The sequence below is a fragment of the Phoca vitulina genome, unplaced genomic scaffold (assembly GCF_004348235.1).
Source record: "Phoca vitulina isolate PV1807 unplaced genomic scaffold, GSC_HSeal_1.0 scaffold5, whole genome shotgun sequence".
NCBI lineage: Eukaryota > Metazoa > Chordata > Mammalia > Carnivora > Phocidae > Phoca > Phoca vitulina.
Window position 1 is genome coordinate 60579723 of NW_022589708.1, and position 21372 is coordinate 60601094.

At 39.2% G+C, this 21372-nt stretch overlaps 1 long non-coding RNA gene across 1 annotated transcript in view; it reads left to right on the plus strand.

Moving 5' to 3' along the window:
• LOC116631679 overlaps nucleotides 1–21372 on the plus strand; it is a 32805-nt gene that overhangs the window by 7432 nt on the left and 4001 nt on the right. Inside the window, exon 2 of the long non-coding RNA XR_004299237.1 lies at nucleotides 18952–18990. This is a non-coding gene — a long non-coding RNA (uncharacterized LOC116631679). The remainder of the gene's footprint in view (nucleotides 1–18951; nucleotides 18991–21372) is intronic.

A 21372-nucleotide genomic window follows, 5' to 3' on the forward strand; every position in this document is an offset into this window, starting at 1 on the left:
AAAGGAATGAGAGACAGAACTGAAGACAGAATCTAGGGGAAGACAGATTTTCCCATTTACTGAAGTTTAGGAAAAGATTTGTGGTTTGAAATGCTGACACATACTAAAGTCTTATCTGTTCGTAAGTATTCTTTGCTGATGCTTAGTATTGTTATTCATAATTATAATAATTTGCTGATACTTAATATATATTCTTATTAATAGCAGTGTTCTAATAAGTATTCTTTGCCAATATAGGTTCAATATTCATGAAATATTATGGAGAGACTTATCTTAAAGTCAATAGGTACTATTTTAGATTCTGGGGATTCAGTGTTAAATGAGATAGACCTAATCCCTACCCCCATAGAGTTGCCACATAATATACAGGACTCACGATTAATTCAGAATCTCAGATAATGCATAATTGTTTAATAATATAAATATTATTGCAAATTACATGGAACATGTAATTACAAATATTACAGGGAACATATACTAAAACATTATGTGTTATCTATCTGAAGTTCAAATTTAACTGGTATCCTGTATTTTTATTTGCTGAATCTGGCAATTCTGTGACTTCACTGAACTTACAACCTAAGTACCAGAGGCAGAGATTAGTAAATACAATTAGCATCCAGTGGACATGTGTAACCTAGGAAGCCATAAAATGGAAGGCACTGTGACTCTAAATGTGTGGAGAAAACCTGCCTATGAACCAAGAATGCCCACCCTTAAGAGCAAGAAATAAACTTGAGTTTGAGCCATGTGTTTGGATCCATTCGTATCATTCTGTCTTTGTTATACCAACCTAGCCTAACTAACTTAATGTGTCGGTCCCTGAAATCTACGATCATGCCCAAATATACTCCAGAATCAAAAGTTTTCATGTAATGTACCAACAACTTTAAAAAAATATGTAAATAAAAGCAACAGAGAGGCCAAACCCTAAAAATGCTTGTACTATATATAGTCCTCATTCTAACATAACTTTAAACCTGAGTGTTTTGAAGGCAGACAGTTTTTTAAAAATTACATAATTTGATGGTTTCCCTAAGCTACTAACACTACATATTATTCCTGGCTATTAAAACATTTTCAATTATTTTCTTCGTTCAGTTACTGAATGTAGAAAGGTGTTGTAGGCATTGAAAATTATAAATAAGACATGCTTTCTGACTTTAGAAAGTGTAGGGCCTAGTAGAGGACATAAAGATATAGTAGGCAAAATATAATCAGTGCCAAAAGATAAGTGCAAATTGTATCTCTAATTGAAGTGAGAAGTTCAGACTAGAGAAGAATAGAATATAGCAACTGACTGAAGAAGCATTTTTTTCTTCAAAGCTTTACTGTTTTCTATCTTCAAATTTTATTTAAAAGAATGTGTCAAAATGTACAAAATACAAACATAACAGAGAAAAATAAAAATCACTTTAATCTCACTACCCAGACATAGCCACCAATAACATTTTAGTATATATCTCCTCCTTTATATTTTAAATAAAATCGGGGTCTTTTTATATATGCTTTTCTGTCCTTTTTTTCTACTTAATATAATGTGAGCATTTTTCATTAAATAAATTTTAAATATGGCTTTTAACAAATGTACAATATTCCATGCCATGGATGGACTTGTTGTCTTGACTTATTTTCCTCTTATTAGTAGATATTTTATTTCCAGATGTTTTACTTTTATCAATAATGATGCATTGAACAGCCCTGTCTCTGAATCTTTGTAATAATTCAACAACTATTATTTGAACACCACCTACTGCTCTGGATGTGGGAGATACATTAGTGACCAAATAGTCCCAAACCCCTGCCCTCATGGTGGGGAAGGAGAGAGAGATGATAAATATGTAAACTATAGGTTATATCAGATAGTGATAAATGCTCTGGAGAAAAATAAAGCAGGGAAGAGGAGTAAGTGGGAAGACTAGATGTTTCCCTTTTAAACCTGTGCTATAGAGATAATTAAAACAGGGAGTGGAATTTGATAAATGCCCAAAAAAAGAAGTTCAAAATGCAATGAGGGGGCACCTGGGTGGCTCAGTCGATTGAGTCCCAAGATGGAGTCCTGCATCCAGCTCCCCACTGAGCAGGGAGTCTGTTTCTCCCTCTGACCCTACCCCCCTCATGCTTTCTCTCTCTCACATGCTCTCTCTCAAATAAATAAATAAAATCTTAAAAAAAAAAAAAGTGCTATGAGGATCATTTACCTAAGAGGACAGGTCAAGAAAGAGAAACAAACACTTAGCAGGAAACTCGACTTGGCCAAAGTAAAGAGAAAGGAGAATTTCAGAAAGGAGAATACGCTTCTTCAAAAGTTACTGAAACATCAAATAAAGTGGAGACTGAACAAAAACCATTAGATTTGAGAAAGCCATTGTTGACTTTTATAAGGTTCTTGTTAAAGGAATATGGAGACAGAAGAAATAAGGTAAATTAGATCACCAGGGATTTTAGTCAATTGAAGGCAGAAAATATAAACTTCTCTTTTTGCACTGAAAAGGAGGATGGGATGGTAGCTCAAAGGACCAAAGAGAACCTTTATTTTAAGGTAAAGGAAAAACCCAATATGTTTTTAGGTAAAGAGCAGAGGAAAACTGAAGGTGTGAGAGACATATGGTGGGTCTCAGGATCAGGACAGACAGGGTCAGGAGCATAGCTGGGACATTGGGATGTGCAAGAAGGGGCACTGACTTCTCTGAGACCAGAAATAATGACAAGAATATGAACAATGCCTAGCACAGTGCCCAGTGCGATGGTTAATTTTATGTGTCAACTTGACTGGGTCATGGGGTGCCCAGATACTTGGTCAAAGGTTATTCTCAATATGTCTGTGAGGGTGTTTTTGGATGAAATTAACATGCAAATGGGGAGACCAAGTAAAGCAGATGGCCCTCCCTAAAGTATAGGTGGGCCTCATCCAGTGGAAGACATGACTAGAACAGAGACTTACCCTCCCACAAGTTAGAGGGAGCTCCCTCTGCCTGACCGTCCAGCTGGGACATTGGTCCTTTCCTGCCTTCAGTCAGATCAACACTGAAACATTGGCTCTTCTTGGGTCTTGAGCTTGCCATCTTGTGGACTAGAACTACACCAGCAGCTCTCCTGGGTCTCCAGTTTTTTGGCTGCAGATCTCAGGACTTCTCAGCCTCCATAATTATGTGAACCAATTTTTTATTTTCTCTCTCTCTCCTTCTCTTTCTCTGTCTCTCCATCTCTCTCTCTCTCTCTCTCTCTTCTGTTTCTGTTGGTCCTGTTTCTCTGGAGAACCCTGACTAACACGCCAGTACATAGTACTAAATGTTTAATGTGTATATGTCGAAGGACAGAATCCATTATAGAGAAATTCAGAGGTGAAGAGGATGGATGCTCAGAGTTATGGGAAACGGATGGCCACCAAAGCTGACCAGGGAGACCCAGAGCTAAGCTGAATGCTCCAGGGAAATCCCTTTAGTGCTAATAGGGAACAGTATGGACAAGCAAGCAGGTCATCTGGACTCTTAACGGGCAAAGATCCTGGCTGGCAGGTGATTGACCTCTTACAGATTCAGCAAGCATTCCTGTAAGTGGTCAGAGCTCGGAGTCAGGAAGGTGATGCGAATAGGCAAAGACCAAATGTTCTTGGCATCAAGGAAATGGGAAGAAAACAAACATTTCATTGCCTACTTGTACCAGGCACTCTGCTAGAGCTTCCCATGATTATTTAATCTCCAAACAAACCTGCCAGCTAAGTGTTCTTACTTTTTCAGAGAAGGAATTGGGAGACCAACAAATATTAATGAACAAAGTTCAAAATCACAAAGCAGAAGAAAACTAGAACCTGGATCTGAATTCAGAGGCATAATTCTGGGCAAGTCTGGCAAGAGTTATCGTTGATGCATCTGTGGGAATTGGTGCTTAGGGACAGAGCTCCAATCCCTGTGAAGACCAGAGGAACTGGGATACCGGCAGGAAACCAGGGTGGAGACTCAGGCACGGGAAAACGACAAGGAGACAATCAACCAAATCTCTTATGAGGGAGGAATTTGCTCTTAAGAATAAGATGGAGGGGCACCTGGGTGGCTCAGTCGGTTAAGTATCTGCCTTCGGCTCAGGTCATGATCCCAGAGTCCTGGGATCGAGCCCCGAGTTGGGCTCCCTGTTCAGCGGGGAATCTGCTTCTCCCTCTCCCTCTGCCCCTCCTACCACTCGTGCTCTCTCTCTCTTTCAAAGAAATAAAATCTTTAAAAAAAAAAAGAACAAGATGGAAAGGATAAAGGGGTGAGAGCTTCTAGGATATTAGTGAGAATGTCATTTTAATATTCAGTTCACTGGTCTCCGAAGACCCATATTCTAAAACAGATACCTTAACATCTTATTATGCAATATCTATCATTGATGATGGGCACATAGGAGCTCTCATGACATCCACTTAATTTGCAGATTAAATGATGCTCATTTTCCCTCTTTAAAACATGCCCACAGCATGGTATACGCTCAAAAGTAGTAGAATTCCCTTTAATATAATTGTGAACTTCTGCTCTCCCTGCAAGTTCCATGCTTGTGTAGTTGCCTTCTTCCCTCAAGCCCCTCTACACCAGTTGAACTTGTCATTGTAATCATGTTAATTATTATGTAAACCAATAGAATGTAAACAAGTCACTGCCGAAATTGCTGTCAAATTAGATGTAAGCAAGAAAACTTGCAAAAGCCCAGAAAAAGTAAAAATTTACAAGTATTTTGCACTTCAAAAGATCGACAAAGGAAATGTGGTTCAAATTAAAATAAAAAGTTTAAGGTATGTAGCATCGTTTTCTCTTTTCTGTGCTTTAAGTGACTTTTGCAATTCACCAACACTACCAGTGTTGGATGAGGACGCTTTTACTATACTCTCTATTGTACTTGTATAGAACTTTTGTTCATTCTTTCTAAAAAAAAAAATGCACAATCTGTCCAGTAAAGCAAAATTCAAGACCGGAGTCCATGTTCTTTCATTGACTCCATTCAGCACTTTTACGTGAAACCTCAGTACAGAGTATAATACTACCTGTCTGATGAGGCTAGTCCTCTAAATCTTAGGGATAGTGTGACTCCTACGTATTCAATTTTGCATTGTGAACGCTTATGGCTTACTACTATTCCGAAGATTACTGGGAATTATGCATTTGGAGGCCAGATTGTTGCTGCTGTTTTATTATAGTCCAACACGTACAGCATTTTAATAGTTCTGTCCATAAGGAATCTTAGAAATAATCTAGTGCAATTCTCTTGTATTAAAGATAAGTAAACTAAGGACTAGGGTTAAAGACACTTGCCCAAGGTAAAAAAAAATTATTAAAATGAAATTAAGGGACATGTTTAAATAGCCCCTTACTTTGTATCTTCCCCATGATATACAGCACTTTTAATCCGAAGCTCTCAAAGCACTTTTAAAGCAGATCGTTAATGATTCTGATACCTATGCATCCAATTATTATCCTATTTTCCACCAGCTGGCTACCTCCTCTCAGACACTGAAAAGTCAACATTTTCTTTGCAGATGAATCAGTTGAATGGTTGCATTCATCCATAAATAAGAAACCTGAAAAACAAAGGTCATTTTTATCACATATACCAGTGGTAGGCAGTCCAGGCAGGCCCCATTTGTCCACTCTAAGTTTTGTAATGTCATTAAGAACATGAGGCTTTCTCCATTTTCTTATTCAGCCCATCTTAATGTGTGCTTGTCAACTGGTAATTAGCTATTTCACCTCAAGCATTGTAGGTTTGCACTGGCAGAAGTAAGGGGAAGAAGAAAAGAAAGCATGTCCGCTGAGCTGGACTTGCTTTAAAAAGAGATTTTCTGGCACCACTCCTAATAATTTCCTCTTAGATCTGATTGGCCGACTGTGTTACTTAGTCCTTCTTATCTGCATAGAGGATGCACTCTGTGTTGGGAGAGCAACCAGCAGTTTCTATCACTGCAGGACTGTTGCCAAGATTAAGAAGAAGGTATGTGTGGTACTTAGCATGTGCCTGGCATCTAGTAGATGCTGAAAAACTGGTAGCTCTTATTTTGTTAGAAAAAAATGAAACTAGTGGTGACGTCTCCAAATTTCCCCCATAGTAATTACGAAGTGTTTTAGACTTGCGAAGAATCTAGTGTGGTAATAAAATAATTTTTAGTAGAAAAACAAGTTTTTTACTAAACTTCTGTTTGACACTAAAATATTGGTATAGTAAATAAATAAATAAATAAATAAAATATTGGTAACTTTTAAAAGCTCATTTGATTAACCAGATCATCATCTTGGACAATGGTCAATAGTTTTTAATGTTCACCATAGTCTCAAAAAATTTAAATATAAATGACACTATTTATCTTTGTGTTTTATGAGTTAGAAAATATTATTATGTTTAATTATCATTAAAAGTAGTTTTTATCATAACTGAAACATGCTCAAATTAGTGACATGTTGAGAAAATCTCTGTCAAACCATTAAAACTTGACCACAAATACCCATTTATATTATTCATATATTGTTAAGTAAAGACCTTGACCTTCAAAAGATGTATCTGTGGGGATCACTGGGTCTCTGATTTCAGTTGCAAAATTTCTAGCTTGCAATAAACATTGCCATTAGAATGGTAATACCAGAAGTTTTATGTGAGGTACTTGATTTTGTGAAGCAACAATAAGAAAAAAAAAAAGACAAGTATGTATTTTATAAGAAAATTAACCATTTTAGCATAAAAAATAAAAAATATTAGCAGAATTTCATAGATATAAAAATACCTACAACTAACATGTGCCTCACATATATGATATACCGTGTAGGCACCCAGTCAATCCCATAATAAAACAAAAACCTCAAGCACAATCCATTATTGTGTTATACTACGCTATTACTATTACTATGTAAATTGTTTTGAAATGAGTAGGCAAAAAAAAAAAAGTAGTTCACATAAACCTCTACCTAAATACTTTTCTTAAAAATGAACTAAATATGAGAAGGGTGTGTGTGTGTGGGGGGGGTGTATAATAAAAGGAAGGCAATCTATCCTTTTTAAAAGTCTATCTAGGGATCATTATGCTTAGGGCTTTACAAATACTTCTATTTCACAATCATTATGACAACTTTGAGTAGTTAATATTCCAGGAAGGGGAATCATGTGGAAAGGAGGCATCAGAGAGAGACTCTAAGTGTCCCAAACAGGGACTCAAGAGCTGCAGTTCAAAGGTGAGTCAGACTCCACAGCGTTTGATTCCTCTACTCCGTGCCCTAAGCACCTAATTGTCCCGTGAATATGATTTAGCCTCTTTGTTGTTCATGTAGCAATTCTGTGACTTTTGATGTCAATAGATGTACTGTGGTTTTAATTTTCAAATCTGTGAAATGTAATTTCAGTTCAGGGTTCCTCTTCAAAATACAACCCAAGACAATACAAAAATGTAGTATAAAGAAATGAATAATTAAACAAATTTAGCCAATTTATGAAGTTTAAGCCCAAACTGCTTGGTTACAAGGTTTGTGGTTTTTTTCTATATTATTACCGAAGTACTTGACTCAGTTATCCAGTTAAGTTTATATATATACATGTTCATGTACATATATCTGCAAATTGCAGTTTTTAATTACCGTAGTTCTACCAGGGAGCATGTACCTGCTTCTTTCGTTTGAGCTTTTCCTTGCATATTTTTCCCTTTGCTTGGATCTATCCCATCATCTGTAGTTAAGCCTGTAGTGTATACAAGTCTTTCTCTTTCTTTATTTCATCTAGCGTTATTCCCCCTCTCCGGGCTCCATGCCAGAACCCTCACCCCCAGTCCAAGTTAGCACATATCCTACTCTTACCTATAGCACTGGCTACAGCATCATCATTTCATTAGCAATATTCTCACTGCTGGAAGTCAGGCTTAGCTGTGAAGGAGGATTTGTTGAGGTATAACGGCATCCATATTGAAAAGATATTTTCGATATCTTTTGAAAAGAACCAAAATCAAATGCAAGTCTCTCTTTAATCCATTGGATCTTTACAGATTAAAAATGAAGTTCACGTGCACTTCTTTTCTCTCACTAATGCATCCAACAAGATCCTTTTATGCTTTAAGGAGTACCATTTTCACTCTCATAAAGAATTCTCAAATCTATTAGCTGCTCAGATCTGATAGTTTGCTCCTTTCTGCAGATCAGGCTAAGCAAACTCCCACGGCAGCAAGCCACCAGGAATTCCAGTTACAGAAGATTGCCATATTCCTTCACAAAAAGGGCCTGGAAAGTCCTAGCACACCTTACTCCTCTTAACCATCCCTAACCCTCACTCGAGGAAAGGACAAAGGTTAAATAAAAATGTCTGGCATGGTAGATTTTTTTAATGAAATAAAAAATGTATACTCAAATTATGGATAAGCTACATTTTAAAGTATGTCCTGCATTCTTTTCTCAGGTATAAAAATATTTCAAGGCAATTTCAGTAAACTGGATTTCAAGAAACTCCTAAAACATTTTTTTGTGAGTTGTTTTCATTTTGTCTGAATTTTAATGTGTATTTCAAACACATTGCTATACCAGAGTATATAGGTTTGGCTGTCATTTCATAGTTGTCAAAGGGAAATTCTTATTTTAAATCTCTACATCATCATTAAAAAGTTCTAATAATAAAAGGCCTAAATTTTAAGTCCTCCGGGACATCAAAGTATCTCATTTACTATGTTGTTGAAGCTCTGGCAGCATGTTGCAAAACTGGTATGTAATAGACAAAGAGGACAAGAACAAAACTGGACACAGTTACCTGGTTGTTGAGAGTACAAGATTATAAAATATTTTGTTTAAAACTAGTGGGCTATTTTAATAAGTGAACCAAGAAAGGGTGGGGGAGCTCCTAGATGTATCTATTTTAGGACACATCTTATCATTGACCCCTTTTCCTCCTTAAGTAAATGTATTCCTCCTCATACATAGCTCAGAGCATTGTTACAACATCCTTGGGAAAGCAGTCATTTTAAAATGGAGTTAAAAGTCCACACTGCAGCCTTGAAATGTGGTTGAGTCGTGTGATGACCTTGGAGACTTAGATCCAATTGTGCAAAGTCTCACAAAGTGGACCTAGCGTAGCTTAGAAAATACAAAACCCCTGAATTCTTTTTTATTCTACTAAATATTTTTACTTGTTATGGACGCCTTGAGCAAGTGTTGGCATTGGTAAAAGGGCAACGGGCATTTGCCTAATGGTCTGAAGTTTGATAGCCAAAAATAAACATAAGGGGAAAAAAATCATGACTTTCAGATGCATGACTTTGAGACTTGGCCCAGGCTGAATTCAAGTTTACCTTTGCACTATAAAAAAAAAAAAAAGTTTGCTAGGCAAATGGGTAAACGGTAGAGTTTATCTTACTTAGTAATGAATGTCAAAGTATCCAAGATCATTGAGGCTCAAAATCATTTATTCACGAATAATGAAAGCATGGCAAACACATATAAAAATTACCTAATTTTCATAACCTGATCCTTTTCTTTTACCTATGAGTTGTGTTGGTGTATTTTTAAAGTTACAAAAGTTTTTAAAAGTTACAAACTTATAAAAACCTATGAAACTTTTAGAAAAGTTGTGATTAAATATATATATATAGAGAGAGAGGAGTATGTGTCTATTTATTTTGATAATTAAATTCAATTGACAATTCTCAACTGGAGATCATTAACTGGGAAGCATTTGGAAATGTATGAGCGCACTTTTGGTTTCTCAATGACAGAAGGCAGATGCCCAGCAGAGAGCTACCGACATTCAGTGCCAGGAGCTAAGAATATGAAACATCCCGCTAAGTAGGGGACTCCCTGAATAACCATGAAATGCCAGTGGCGCTGTCACCCTTGAGAAACACAAGGGACCGAGCCATTACAAGTAAATGAAGCATTTGTTGTGAAGAAGTACAGAGGCAGAGTGGACTGTGGAACCGCACAGCTAGAGCTCAAATCCAATTTCTGGCTGTATGACCAAGGCCATGTTAATTAAGTGGTCTAAGACTCAGTTGCCCCACCTGTAAAATGGGCATACTAGTATAACTGCCTCACAGAATTTTGTTGTAAGGATTAAACAAGTTAAAATATATAAAGTGCTTGGCATATGGTAAGCTCTCAGTGTTGGCTACTGCTATTACAAAGTCACTCAAGTCCTTCATTTTACGTTAATTGGAGTGGGTGAGAGGATGTAGAAATATATTTTTTAAAACCCGAGGCTTCTAAATTTAAAAATCTTCAGTCTGGAATCCATTATGTGTCCAAAGGTATTTCTTGATGATGACAACCATCATGTAAGCATGCTCTCCATCATTAAATGTATTCAGCTGAAGCAGGAGGAGAAGGTTGAGTGGGAGCAGGAAGCATTCCCAGGTTAAAGAAAATTTGTGTGGGCTGCAAAAAAGGAAAGTGTAAGGTGGACACTTTATAGGGTGGAGGGATGCACAGGAGATCTCAGCAAATTATAATGGTGAGGTTGCACAGTGGTGAGTACAGCTGATGAGATGCAACCGAGGAGAGATTATTACTAACCTAAGACCGGGAGGAAAAACCAAGTCCAGATGACAATCAAGTTGGAGAACATTTGTGGAACACTGTGCACTTCCATGGGGTCTGTAAGCCTTGAGCCTATCAGTGCTGACTGGGAACATTCTGAATAGTTAAATGCTTCTTTCTGTAAGAGAGGAGGCTCCCCACTCTGCAGTGAAATCGTGGATTTGTTGTTTGCACATAGAAGGCCTTGTTTGTGTAACACTCATTTTTAACTATAATTCAGTCTTTTGAAACCCATAAAGGAAAAGCCAATGAGAACCAGTTTTACTTCTATTAAGAATTTAAAAGCCCAAAAGTGAATACTGAATTAATCTTAGTGTTTTATATATTTAAAAAACAACAACTGAATCCAAACAAGAATGAGGTTAGTGCCTGTGGGAAGAATAGAATAGTTCATCACAGGTGGATGGGACGCATTTTTCGTAAGTACAAATTAAGCAGCCTGAAACAAAAGGAACGAAAAAGAAAAAAGAATACTGGTCGCCCTTCCAATTTTTTAAAGTTCTGTCAACTGTCAGATGTTTTATGTGATGATTCAAATGATCAAATACTTTCATCACAAATAGCTTTTAGTAATATCACCATTAGTAGACATCCAAAAATAGCAGTGATAGTACTATGTTGATTCATTCTCTTTCAAAGACTGAGTCACAAAGGACAAAATCTAGTGAATTGGATATGATGACAGCTATCCTACTCCCCCATCTGTCTCTCTTGGCCCCTCTCACCCCCCAAACCTTTGCATCACTCAAGATTCAATATCTTCTATTACATTTTTTAGCTATACACTTGCATCAGGCACACACACTTTCTGGACACTTTCTTAAAGTCATCTTACTACTGGCTTTGTGGTGATTGTTTCTCAAAACTTTGTCTCCAGCATTGGCCCCTTGCTTACGCTCCAGTCATCATAGTTCCAAGAACTCTTAGAAATACCACTTAAGTACAAAAATTCTATCCTAACACGTACACGTTTCCTTCTTACACCTCACATCCAATCAACAAATCTGGTCTATTTTCAGAATATACCCAGAGTCTGATTCCTTCTCTTTGCCTCCGACCTGGCCCACACCACCATCAACTCTTCCCGGATTATTGTAGCCCCCTCCCTGGTGTCCACCCGTACCCTTGACCCACCTCACCCTTCTGAACACAACAGCCACAGCGGTGGTTTTAAAACGAAAGCCACCTCCTAACTCAACTCTGCACAGAATCCTCCAGGGGCATCCCATTTCCTGCAGAATAAAGGCATAAATTTCTTATGCTCTGTAAGGTCCTACCCGATGAGACCTTGACCTTGTCTCTTCCTCTGCGTTTCCTTGTTCACTCTCCTCGTCGTTCCCTCTGGCTGGAATGCACAGCCCCAGACACCTGCATGACACAACCTCCTCTCCTGGAGGTCTTCACCTAAACGAGTTCTCAGTGAGGACTTTTCTGAGTCCTTGAGTGCCCTTCCCCACTTTACTGTTCTCCGCAACACTTATCATTGGCATGAACTGCAGTTTACTTATTTATTGTTTATTTTGTGTCTCTCCACACTGAAAATGTGGGGGCAAGGATCTTTGTTTTGTTCACGGATAAATTCCCAGTGTCTAGAACAACGCCTAGCACACAAACATCATTAAATGAATATTTCTTGAATGAATCCAAAAATCTCCAACTCTTTAAAACCAGCTTCTAATAAGGACTACCCTATTTTTCCTAAAAGTCCAGTTTTCTCCTGCTAAAAATCCATCTAGACTCAGAATTCTGCAATTATCTTCGTCGTCTGACTAGTTGCTAACTCCTTTCAATTCCACAGTGTTATTGGACTCTGTCCCCCTCCTTTTTATTTCTGCTGCTACCACCCTCATTAATGACAGCAGAGGTTGGAATCAGAAGACTTGGGTTTGAATTCCATCTCCACCATTCCCCAGTTATAAGATTTGGGCAAGTTCATTTGGGGTGGGGTGGGGAGAACGTCTCAGTTATTCATTGGTCAAGTCATACCTATTTTATAGGGTCGTTATGAGTATTAAATAAGAATGTATCTAAAGCAAGTAATTGTACCATATTATCTCTGTGGAACTTGGGAAACAAAACAGATGAACACATGGGGGGGGAAGAAAGAGAAGGAAGCAAAGCATAAGAGACTCTTAACTATAACAAACTGAGGGGTGATGGAGGGAGGTGGGCAGGGAATGGGCTAAGTGGGGGATGGGCATTAAGGAAGGCACTTGTTATGATGAGCCCTGGGTGATGTATGTAAGTGATAAATCACTGACTTCTACTCCTGAAACCAATACTACACTACATGTTAACTGACTAGAATTTAAATAAAAATTTGGCAGAAAAAAAATAAATAGAGCATTTATTTGTGCCTGACCCATAGTAAGTGATTAATCTATTCCCTTGTGCCTGATCCATGGCAATAGATTTCTAACTCATATCCCTTTTCCTTGTCTGATTCCTTTTTAATACTTCATATCATTACTACCAAAAATGTTTTCCATAAGTATTGCTTTGATCATGCTACTCAACATGTTACTCGACAACTTTCAAAATCTTCTTACAGATAAAGGAAATTATAATTTAAGTGCCTGCTGTGCCTCAGATACTCTTATACATGTTTCATAATTTGATAATTTAATAAAGCCAAACCAATTCATCTAGCACTCAAAGCTTACCCAAATCTGCCTCTCTTCTTCTTAGCCACTGTGGTTAATTTTATATGTCAGCTTGGCTAGCACAGTACCCAGATATTTGATAAGTACCAGTCTAGATGTCTCTCACTCTTCCTCTTCCTTCCTCCCTCCCTCCACACACACACCCTATTGGTTCTGTTCTTTGGAAAATCTCAATACACTAGCCGTATGAAGACCTATCAGGACTTGTCCTATATATTCCATCTCCTCCCTAATTTGTAATCACTCTAGCCAGGAGTATTTAACTTTTTACTATAGATTCCTTGAGTTTTTCAAAAACCCTTCTTATTGCAGCAATTTGTATTTGTAATAATTTCCTTACAAAGAAGCATGCTATCCCACTTCTGCCACTGAGTTACCTAGTGGAAGTTACTTAACATCTCTGAGCCTCTATTACATCATGGTAAAATAAGGATAGTAATTTTCTTACTGAATTGCTGTATAGGAAATGTATATGCTCATTGTGAAATACATAGCATAGAGTGAAAATTGCATTTAATTCCACTAATCTCCAGGAAGCTTATGTGGAAATGAGCTATATTATGTCCTGGCAGGCTCAGGAATGAAGACAGATCTTCAGGGTTAGGTGGTAATTGATAATCTCAGAGCATAACTGATCTGTGGTTCTAAGATTGAGCACACAAGGTGGTAAGTGTGTAAGGCAGACCTACAACCAAAAGATCAACAACCCAAGGCAAAGACCTGATCAATGAGGCTGAATACTCAAGATTTAGGGCACCCACCCACCTTGGAGAGTGTAAGCAATCACCAATATTTCAAGTAGGAGAAATGCTCAGCTCGGGGAGTTCCAACTATTTTCCTTCAGCAAGTAAACCCCAGAACTTTAGCAGGTCTTTATACAGACACTCAGAATTAATTCCATCATGTAGATTCCCTTGCATCTGAGTGTTCCGGGTCTTAGGGTGGGGGCAGAGCAATGTATGCAACTCGAGGGTTGTAGCTTTAAAGGGAAAGGACATGTTTTTCTCCCCCCTTTTTTTTTATGTTGCTGCTGAATATAATTAGACATCTTGGATTGTGATGACAAGGACCACACTCTAGGATAGCAGAGCAATAAGAGTAAAAGTCTCTGGGGTTCTTGGGTGGCTCAGTTGGTTAAGCATCTGCCTTCAGCTTAGGTCATGATCCCAGGGTCCTGGGATCAAACCCCATGTCAGGCTCCCTGCTTAGCAGGGAATCTGCTTTCTCCATCTCTCTCTGCCTACCACCCTCCACCCCCAGCTTATGCTCTTGCTCTCTCTCTCTCTCAAATAAATAAATAAAATCTTAGGGGCGCCTGGGTGGCTCAGTCGTTAAGCGTCTGCCTTCGGCTCAGGTCATGATCCCAGGGTCCTGGGATCGAGCCCCGCATCGGGCTCCCTGCTCCGCGGGAGGCCTGCGTCTCCCTCTCCCACTCCCCCTGCTTGTGTTCCCTCTCTCGCTGTGTCTCTCTCTGTCAAATAAATAAAATCTTTAAAAAAATAAATAAATAAATAAATAAATAAATAAATAAATAAAATCTTAAAAAAAAAAAAAAAAAGGATAAAAGCCTGGGTCTTGATCATTGTAAAGTTACCATATTGGCCTTGAACTGCCTAAACTTATACTTTAATATTGTTTGGTGTTAGGACAGCCAAACTAATATATAGCAGATTATAGGAAAGTCTGTTAATCAAACAGTAAGATTTTTCAGATACAGCTTAGGTACAAAGGACATACTAAACCTATACACCCAATCTGTGCTTTCCCTGGGAGGTTCCAGTCTTGGCTCCAAGTTGTGGCCTGAACATGACTCCTTTACCTGACGGCCACAACTGCTGAGCGCCGCCGCAGTCAGAGCTCCCAGGACTGAACTCCCTTCTATGGTTTGCTCGGGGCTGTGAGAGCCACTTCCGCACTCCTTGACCCTCTCCTAGGCAAACTTGATTATGTGTTGGCATGTAGTCACAGTCATTAGCTTCGTTCCTGGAATTCTCTCCTGGCTTCCGGTGGAAAATAAGAACTGGAGACTTAGACTTCGGAGACCAGTGTAGGGAACGAGGAACAGCCTGTCTAGCCCTAGAAGCCATTGAGATCCTCACTGAAAACTTCGCAGGTCTTTGTCCAGTGAGTATGAGCTTTAGCCTGAGACCAGCATTGAAGAAATTCGCTATCCAAAAATGGAGAACTCCTAAATCATTAGATATCTTGAAACTCATTCTGGCTTCTATATACACTTTGCAGATTTTCTCCATACTGCAATAACTCCAAAACTGATAAATATATTCTATTCTGCCTCTCATTTTTTGAGTTTTTTTCCTGTGATAAAATATCCATACCATAAATATACTATTGTGACAATTTTTAAGTGTACAATTCAGTGGCATTAACTACATTCTCACCACTGTGCCACTGTCACCACTGTCCTTCATCCCAAACTCAAATGCTGTATGTAGGAGACACTAATTCCCCATTACTCCCTCCTCCCAGCCCTTGGTAACCACTCTTCTACTTTCTGTCTCTATGAATTTGCCTATTCCAGGTACTACATATAAGTATGAGGCACAGAATCATACAAAATTTGTCCTTTAGTGACTGGCTTATTTCACTTAGCATAATGTCTTCTAGGTTTATCCACACTGTAGCATGTGTCAGAATTCCATTCCCTTGTAATGCTGAATAATAGTCCATTGCATGTATATACATTTTGTTCATCCATTCATCCATTGATGGATACTTGGATTCCTTCCATATTTCGGCTGCAGAGAAACCTTGCAGCTATGAACATGGGTGTATGAACATCTATTCAAGTCTCTACTTTCCATTTTTTGGGGTATATATCTAAAAGTGGAATTGCTGGATTATATAGTAATTCTATGTTTGATTTTTTTTTTTTGAAAGACACCATACTGTTTTCCACAGCAGCTGCATCATTTACCTTCCCATCAGCAATAAATAAGGATTCCAATATCTCTACATCCATGCCAATATTTGTTATTTTCTGCTTTTTTTCCCTTTATGATAGCTCTCCTATTGGGTGTGAAGTGGTATCTGTCTCTCATTTTTAATGTCCTCGATTAATTAGAATTTTAGAAGCTCCTACCAGTCAGTGCTAGTGTGAATCTTCTAGCGTTGACTGTATTCTTTGATAAAGTGCTTAAAGGAGGAGTTAGATATGGAATGGACTTGTCTGCTAGTTGTCACACCTCATTCCTCAAAAGCTCCTTCCCCAATTTTCAGCCAAACTACTTCTGCCTCTGATTTCATCAGGTTTACATAGTGCATGTCTGAGTAAGATTTTGCTTGATAGGAGTTCTTTGGCTTAAAAGAAAAGTTTGAAAACTTTCAGCCTACTCCATGCTTTCTAAGGTTCAAAGAGCTTACGTGACTTTTCCAAGGTCTTTCAGCCAGGTATTGGGAAAGGTAAGATTTGAACAAAAAGGTATCCAATGAGACAGAGTATGCCTAGTAGCCATCATGGCAGGCAAGCATCCTTTCGATTATGCATTCACTTCTTCAACATACATTACACACACAATTTAACTGCAAAACAGAATTCACTTACAAAATAAACCTGCCTTTGTCTTTCTCTCCTATCAGTTTGACAAGGAGAGTGGTAAGGGAGCAGAGGAATGAAACATGCTCTGGTGAATACCATCATCTTAGTAGATAAGAAACCAATGATAGCAACAAAATTTCATCCCTTCCAAGAGGATTACACGTGAGACACAGTTATGTTGGAGGAGTAGGGGCAGAGTCAGTTGTTTCTACAGAAGAAATGTATCACAGTCAAAATTTAAAAATAGTTACGGAATTAAAAATATTTCTGTGAAATATACTGCATTAACACCATAGGCGATACAAAGTAAAAGAGAGTGGCATCGGCCACGCTTAGAAGAAGCTTATGATATAATAAAGGGCTAAAAGAAGTGTCCACATACCACGAGCAGGGTAATACAAATACTTGAAAGACCTGGGTAAGATAACAGAGCTGAAATTTTTTTGGAGATTTACAAAAGAGAAAGATCACATTTGGCTGGGGAAAATCCAGAATGGCTTTGTAAAGAACTTTGTAAAAGAGGATGGAAAGGAAGAATGCCGTGGCATATGCTCTGAAAGGTGGGGAGATGTTCAGCAGGTAGAAGGGGACTCGAGGGAGAGAAAGCCAATTCAAGCAGGAGAAGGGATGTGCAAAGACACTAATGAGGACAATCGCAAGTCGTATTCCAGAATTTTGACTTTAGGTAGAGCATAGGCTATCTGTAGGGTAGTTGCAGATAGCTGCATCTAAAAAGATGAGTTGGGAACATGTTGAAGGAATTGCCTGGTATAGCAGGCTACGAAACTTATGCTCTACTAACTGGAAAGGTAAAGAAGAGTCATCAAAGACTTATCAGAACACTGGGATTGAGGGACAAGTTATACGGACTAGCAATTTCTCTGTGCCTCAGGTTGTCACATGCAAAATGAAGGGGATGTGCTACAGGCACTGCTTTGGGAAGATTTCCCTCCCTTCAAATGTCCTATTTCAGAGAGGACAAGGGCAAAAATTATGGCTGAAGCAATGAGGCAACTTGGTGCAAGAAACTTAAATATTTGTGCATTGGAATAGGTACAGAATGGATTGGCACTAGGGTTATATTTAGGACTTTATTACACAGCCTAGGTAAAAAGTAAAGACCCATAACTGGGACAATCATGAGATAGCACACACACTAGAAAAGCACACTGAAAGGAGGTACGGACTTTGCAACAAATGGAAGGGAAGAAGAAGGAGGAGGAGGAAGAGGAGAAGAAGGAGGAGGAGGAGAAAGAGGACGAGAAAGAGGAGGAGGGGGGGAGGGGGAGGATGAGGAAAAGAGTGGGGAAGGGAGAGGGGAGGAGGAGAAAAGGACAGCACAGAAAAGCATGACTGAGGATAGCATAGATAAGCATGACAGAGCTTGGAGTAATTGGTAATTGGGAGAATGACGGTCCTATTAACAGAAGTAGTGTAAGTTACGAGGAGGAGCCAGTTTGGAGCTGTGTAGTGGAAGGTTATGGATTTGGTTCGGGGCCTATTGATTTTATGGTATCAGTGGCCATCTGGGTCAAGTTATCCAGCAGGCAGTTGAATTAGCTTGAAGCTGGGGCTACATTCCTAGGAACCACGTGCAGTGGTGAGAATTAAATTCGTAGATAAAAGATGGGGACAGCAGGAACTGCAGAGGGAGTCCTTAGAGGTGAAGCCTTGGGAGATCATCATGTTTAAGAAAAACCTAGAGAAGATGAGGCATGGTTAGGTTGATTAGAAGGGTAAGTAGAAGGAAATCCTATTGTGCTTTGGAAATCCAGTGCCAGATAATATATATTGGCTCCTCCAGATTCACTCCCCATCCTTCTCCATTCTGCTTTCAGTCCCAGAGACTGCCCCTGTATGGCTCCATGTCTTTGGCTTCAGGATGGGTTTAGTCAAAGGGGAGTCTGCCAGGAGATCCAAAGGAGGGGGGAGAGGGAGAGGTTTCATTGGGGTGGCTCTGACCCTTATCCAAAGGTTGCTCATGGCTCCTCTCAAGCACCTGCTATGCATGATTCTCTCTCCTTACAGGTTCCATAACTTTCCCTTGCCTTGTCCTTCAGGGCCAAAAATGGTAACTGCCCAGCTTCTGCCATATCTGAATTAATCCGATCCATATCGTTCCCTTAACTCTGCCTGCACTTTTATAATTAGTCCCTTATAAACTTTCCTAAGTTATCCTAATTTGAGTGTTTTGTTTTTCTCTTGTCAGGACCCTGATTGATATATATGCTGAACCCTAACATGAACAGTAAGTATTGACTAGCAGCCTGACTGGAAACATCAAGGTTGTCCTAGCCCCAATCAATATCTCTTTTTATTTACTGGAATCAACAGCAAAATTTAATTTCAGCCATAATTCTACCTAGTTCTTGGACTCCTACCCAGATCCTGCTTGCAATTGATTAAAAGGAACCTTTAGTAATCAAACTAAGCTAGGCCTAAAACCAACACCACACTTTTTGACAAAGATGCTGATCTATGCATAAGGAAATTGAGCACACCCACAGATAAGAGAGTAGCTTCCCTGATTCTCGATCTTCTCGAGATGGGCACAACTGGCAGTCTTGGCCGAATGCTGTAAGCTACAAAAGAATCCCTTCTCCTTGGCCACGTGAAAGAAATCCTTAGCGCTGCCCAGAGGTCAGTGGCCATCCATGGTTGGTGGTCCAGCTTCTCAGGTGCCTCTCGACTTTCAGAGCCATACCTTACACTGGATTTCTAGTTTAAAGAAGACTTCGAGGACAAAAATATCCAACTCCAGAAATCTAACCAAATCAATCCCGGGAGCCCATGGAGACAAACGCAAGATTACTTGTCTTTTTCAGTGAAAATATTTTAGTGATGGGAATTATAGAGGGAAACTCCTGTAGTCCTGGGATAAGGAGGGGCATCGTGAGATTGCTTATGTTTCTGATCGTTGGCCTTCCCCGCAGAATCTCTAAGGACAGGGTTTTGTGGCCTTGGCAGGGATAAGCTTTTAGGTTTCGGGAGAGAAAGAGGTAGTCTTTGATAGTCAAGGAAGCATGTCTAAGTGGTGAATAAACACAGGGCTGAGGTTTCAAGAGCAGCTGGGGAGGGAATATGGAGCTGTTCCTCATCTTATTATCACAAAGAGACAGACTTCTGAGGCCTCTGAGTATTTCTTTAGTCACTGGTCCGACCTGTAGTACGCTTCCCTGATGGCGAAAAAACATTGAGAATGAGCCATCTTGAAGACTGCCAAGCTCTTCAGCATCGAAGGGCCAGGGAGGGAAAGGGGAGCAGATTTCTGATGAGTGACAGGTCCTGCTGTCAGGATTCTGCAGCAAGAGTCATAAGGCTGGCAGATGCTGCTAAAAAGGCAAGTCCCTTCCATTCAAGGCAGTGCTTCTAGCATTTCACAGCTGAAGTAGGGGTATACTCTGGGGGAGAGCCGTGGCTTAGTGTTGGAGATGAGAGCGGCTTGGCGCGTAAACCTTGACCCCTCAGCTTAACGTGGAAGCTACGGGGAAGGGATTCTGAACTGTGAAATTGGTTTCTGGGGTTGTTTATATTCTCTTTAGGCTTGTGGTTCCCATAATTATTGACATTCCAAGTCTCACCTTGAGGCTCTAGGAGTGAGAATGTTATCCTAGCCATTGGCAGTTTGATGGCGATGTTTTAAGTTATTTCTTCTATGCATTTAGTACCTTCAACAGAAATGCAGGCCAAGATTTGCTATAAATAATCCTGATCAGGATAATCAAAAGCTGTAGCCATGTGACTTCCTATTTCCCTTTCACTTTGATTTATATCTACTATGTTGTTTGAGATACAGCTACTCTTATTTATTACTACTAATTCCTTGACACCAAATCCTCCTGAACAGTATGTATCATTTTCCTTTTTTTCCTGAATGTACATGCATGTTAAAAATCTTTCTTGTAAGTGGAGAAATTTATAGCAAACAGAAAATGCTGCATCAGTTCAAGTTATCAGAGAAATCCTGAAGGAATTGAAGCAAGTACATTTAGCTACGCTGAGCAGCAAAAACACAATGATAATTCTGGGGAAGAAGAGGGAAAAGCATGGCTGGGAAAATATAGACTGCAATAACAGGACAGTCTCGAAATGATAGCTCTGTGATATGAATGTGATATAAAATTCATTTTTAATAATCAAAGGTCTCATTTGCATAAGTACTTATTAAGTATCAGACACAGTTCTGAGCGCATTGCATACACCATCTGATTTAATCCTCACACCAACACTCTGAGATAGGTTCTGTCATTATCCATATTTGCTGCATGGTGACACTGTGCCCAAGTCACACTGTTTATAAGAAGATCAAGTATTCAAATTTAGGGGCCACCTTGGAGGCTGGTTACTCCAATGCCCACATGAAAAAGATGGCACTTTCAAATTAGAGAAGGGGTGTGTGCGTGTGTGTGTGTGTGTGTGTGTGTGTAGTTGGTTTTCTTAGAAATGGACAATTTACAAAGATGTGTGTAGAGATTAGGGAAAGTGCCCAGAGCTAGAGGCAGTAAAGTGATCGATCACCTCTCCACCCAAAATGACAGGAGGAGAACTCTAAAGGAAAAAGAATCATGTTATTCTGTAGGGAGATGTCGCCAGCCACATGCTAGGACATGCAGAAGCTAATTGCTAGCAT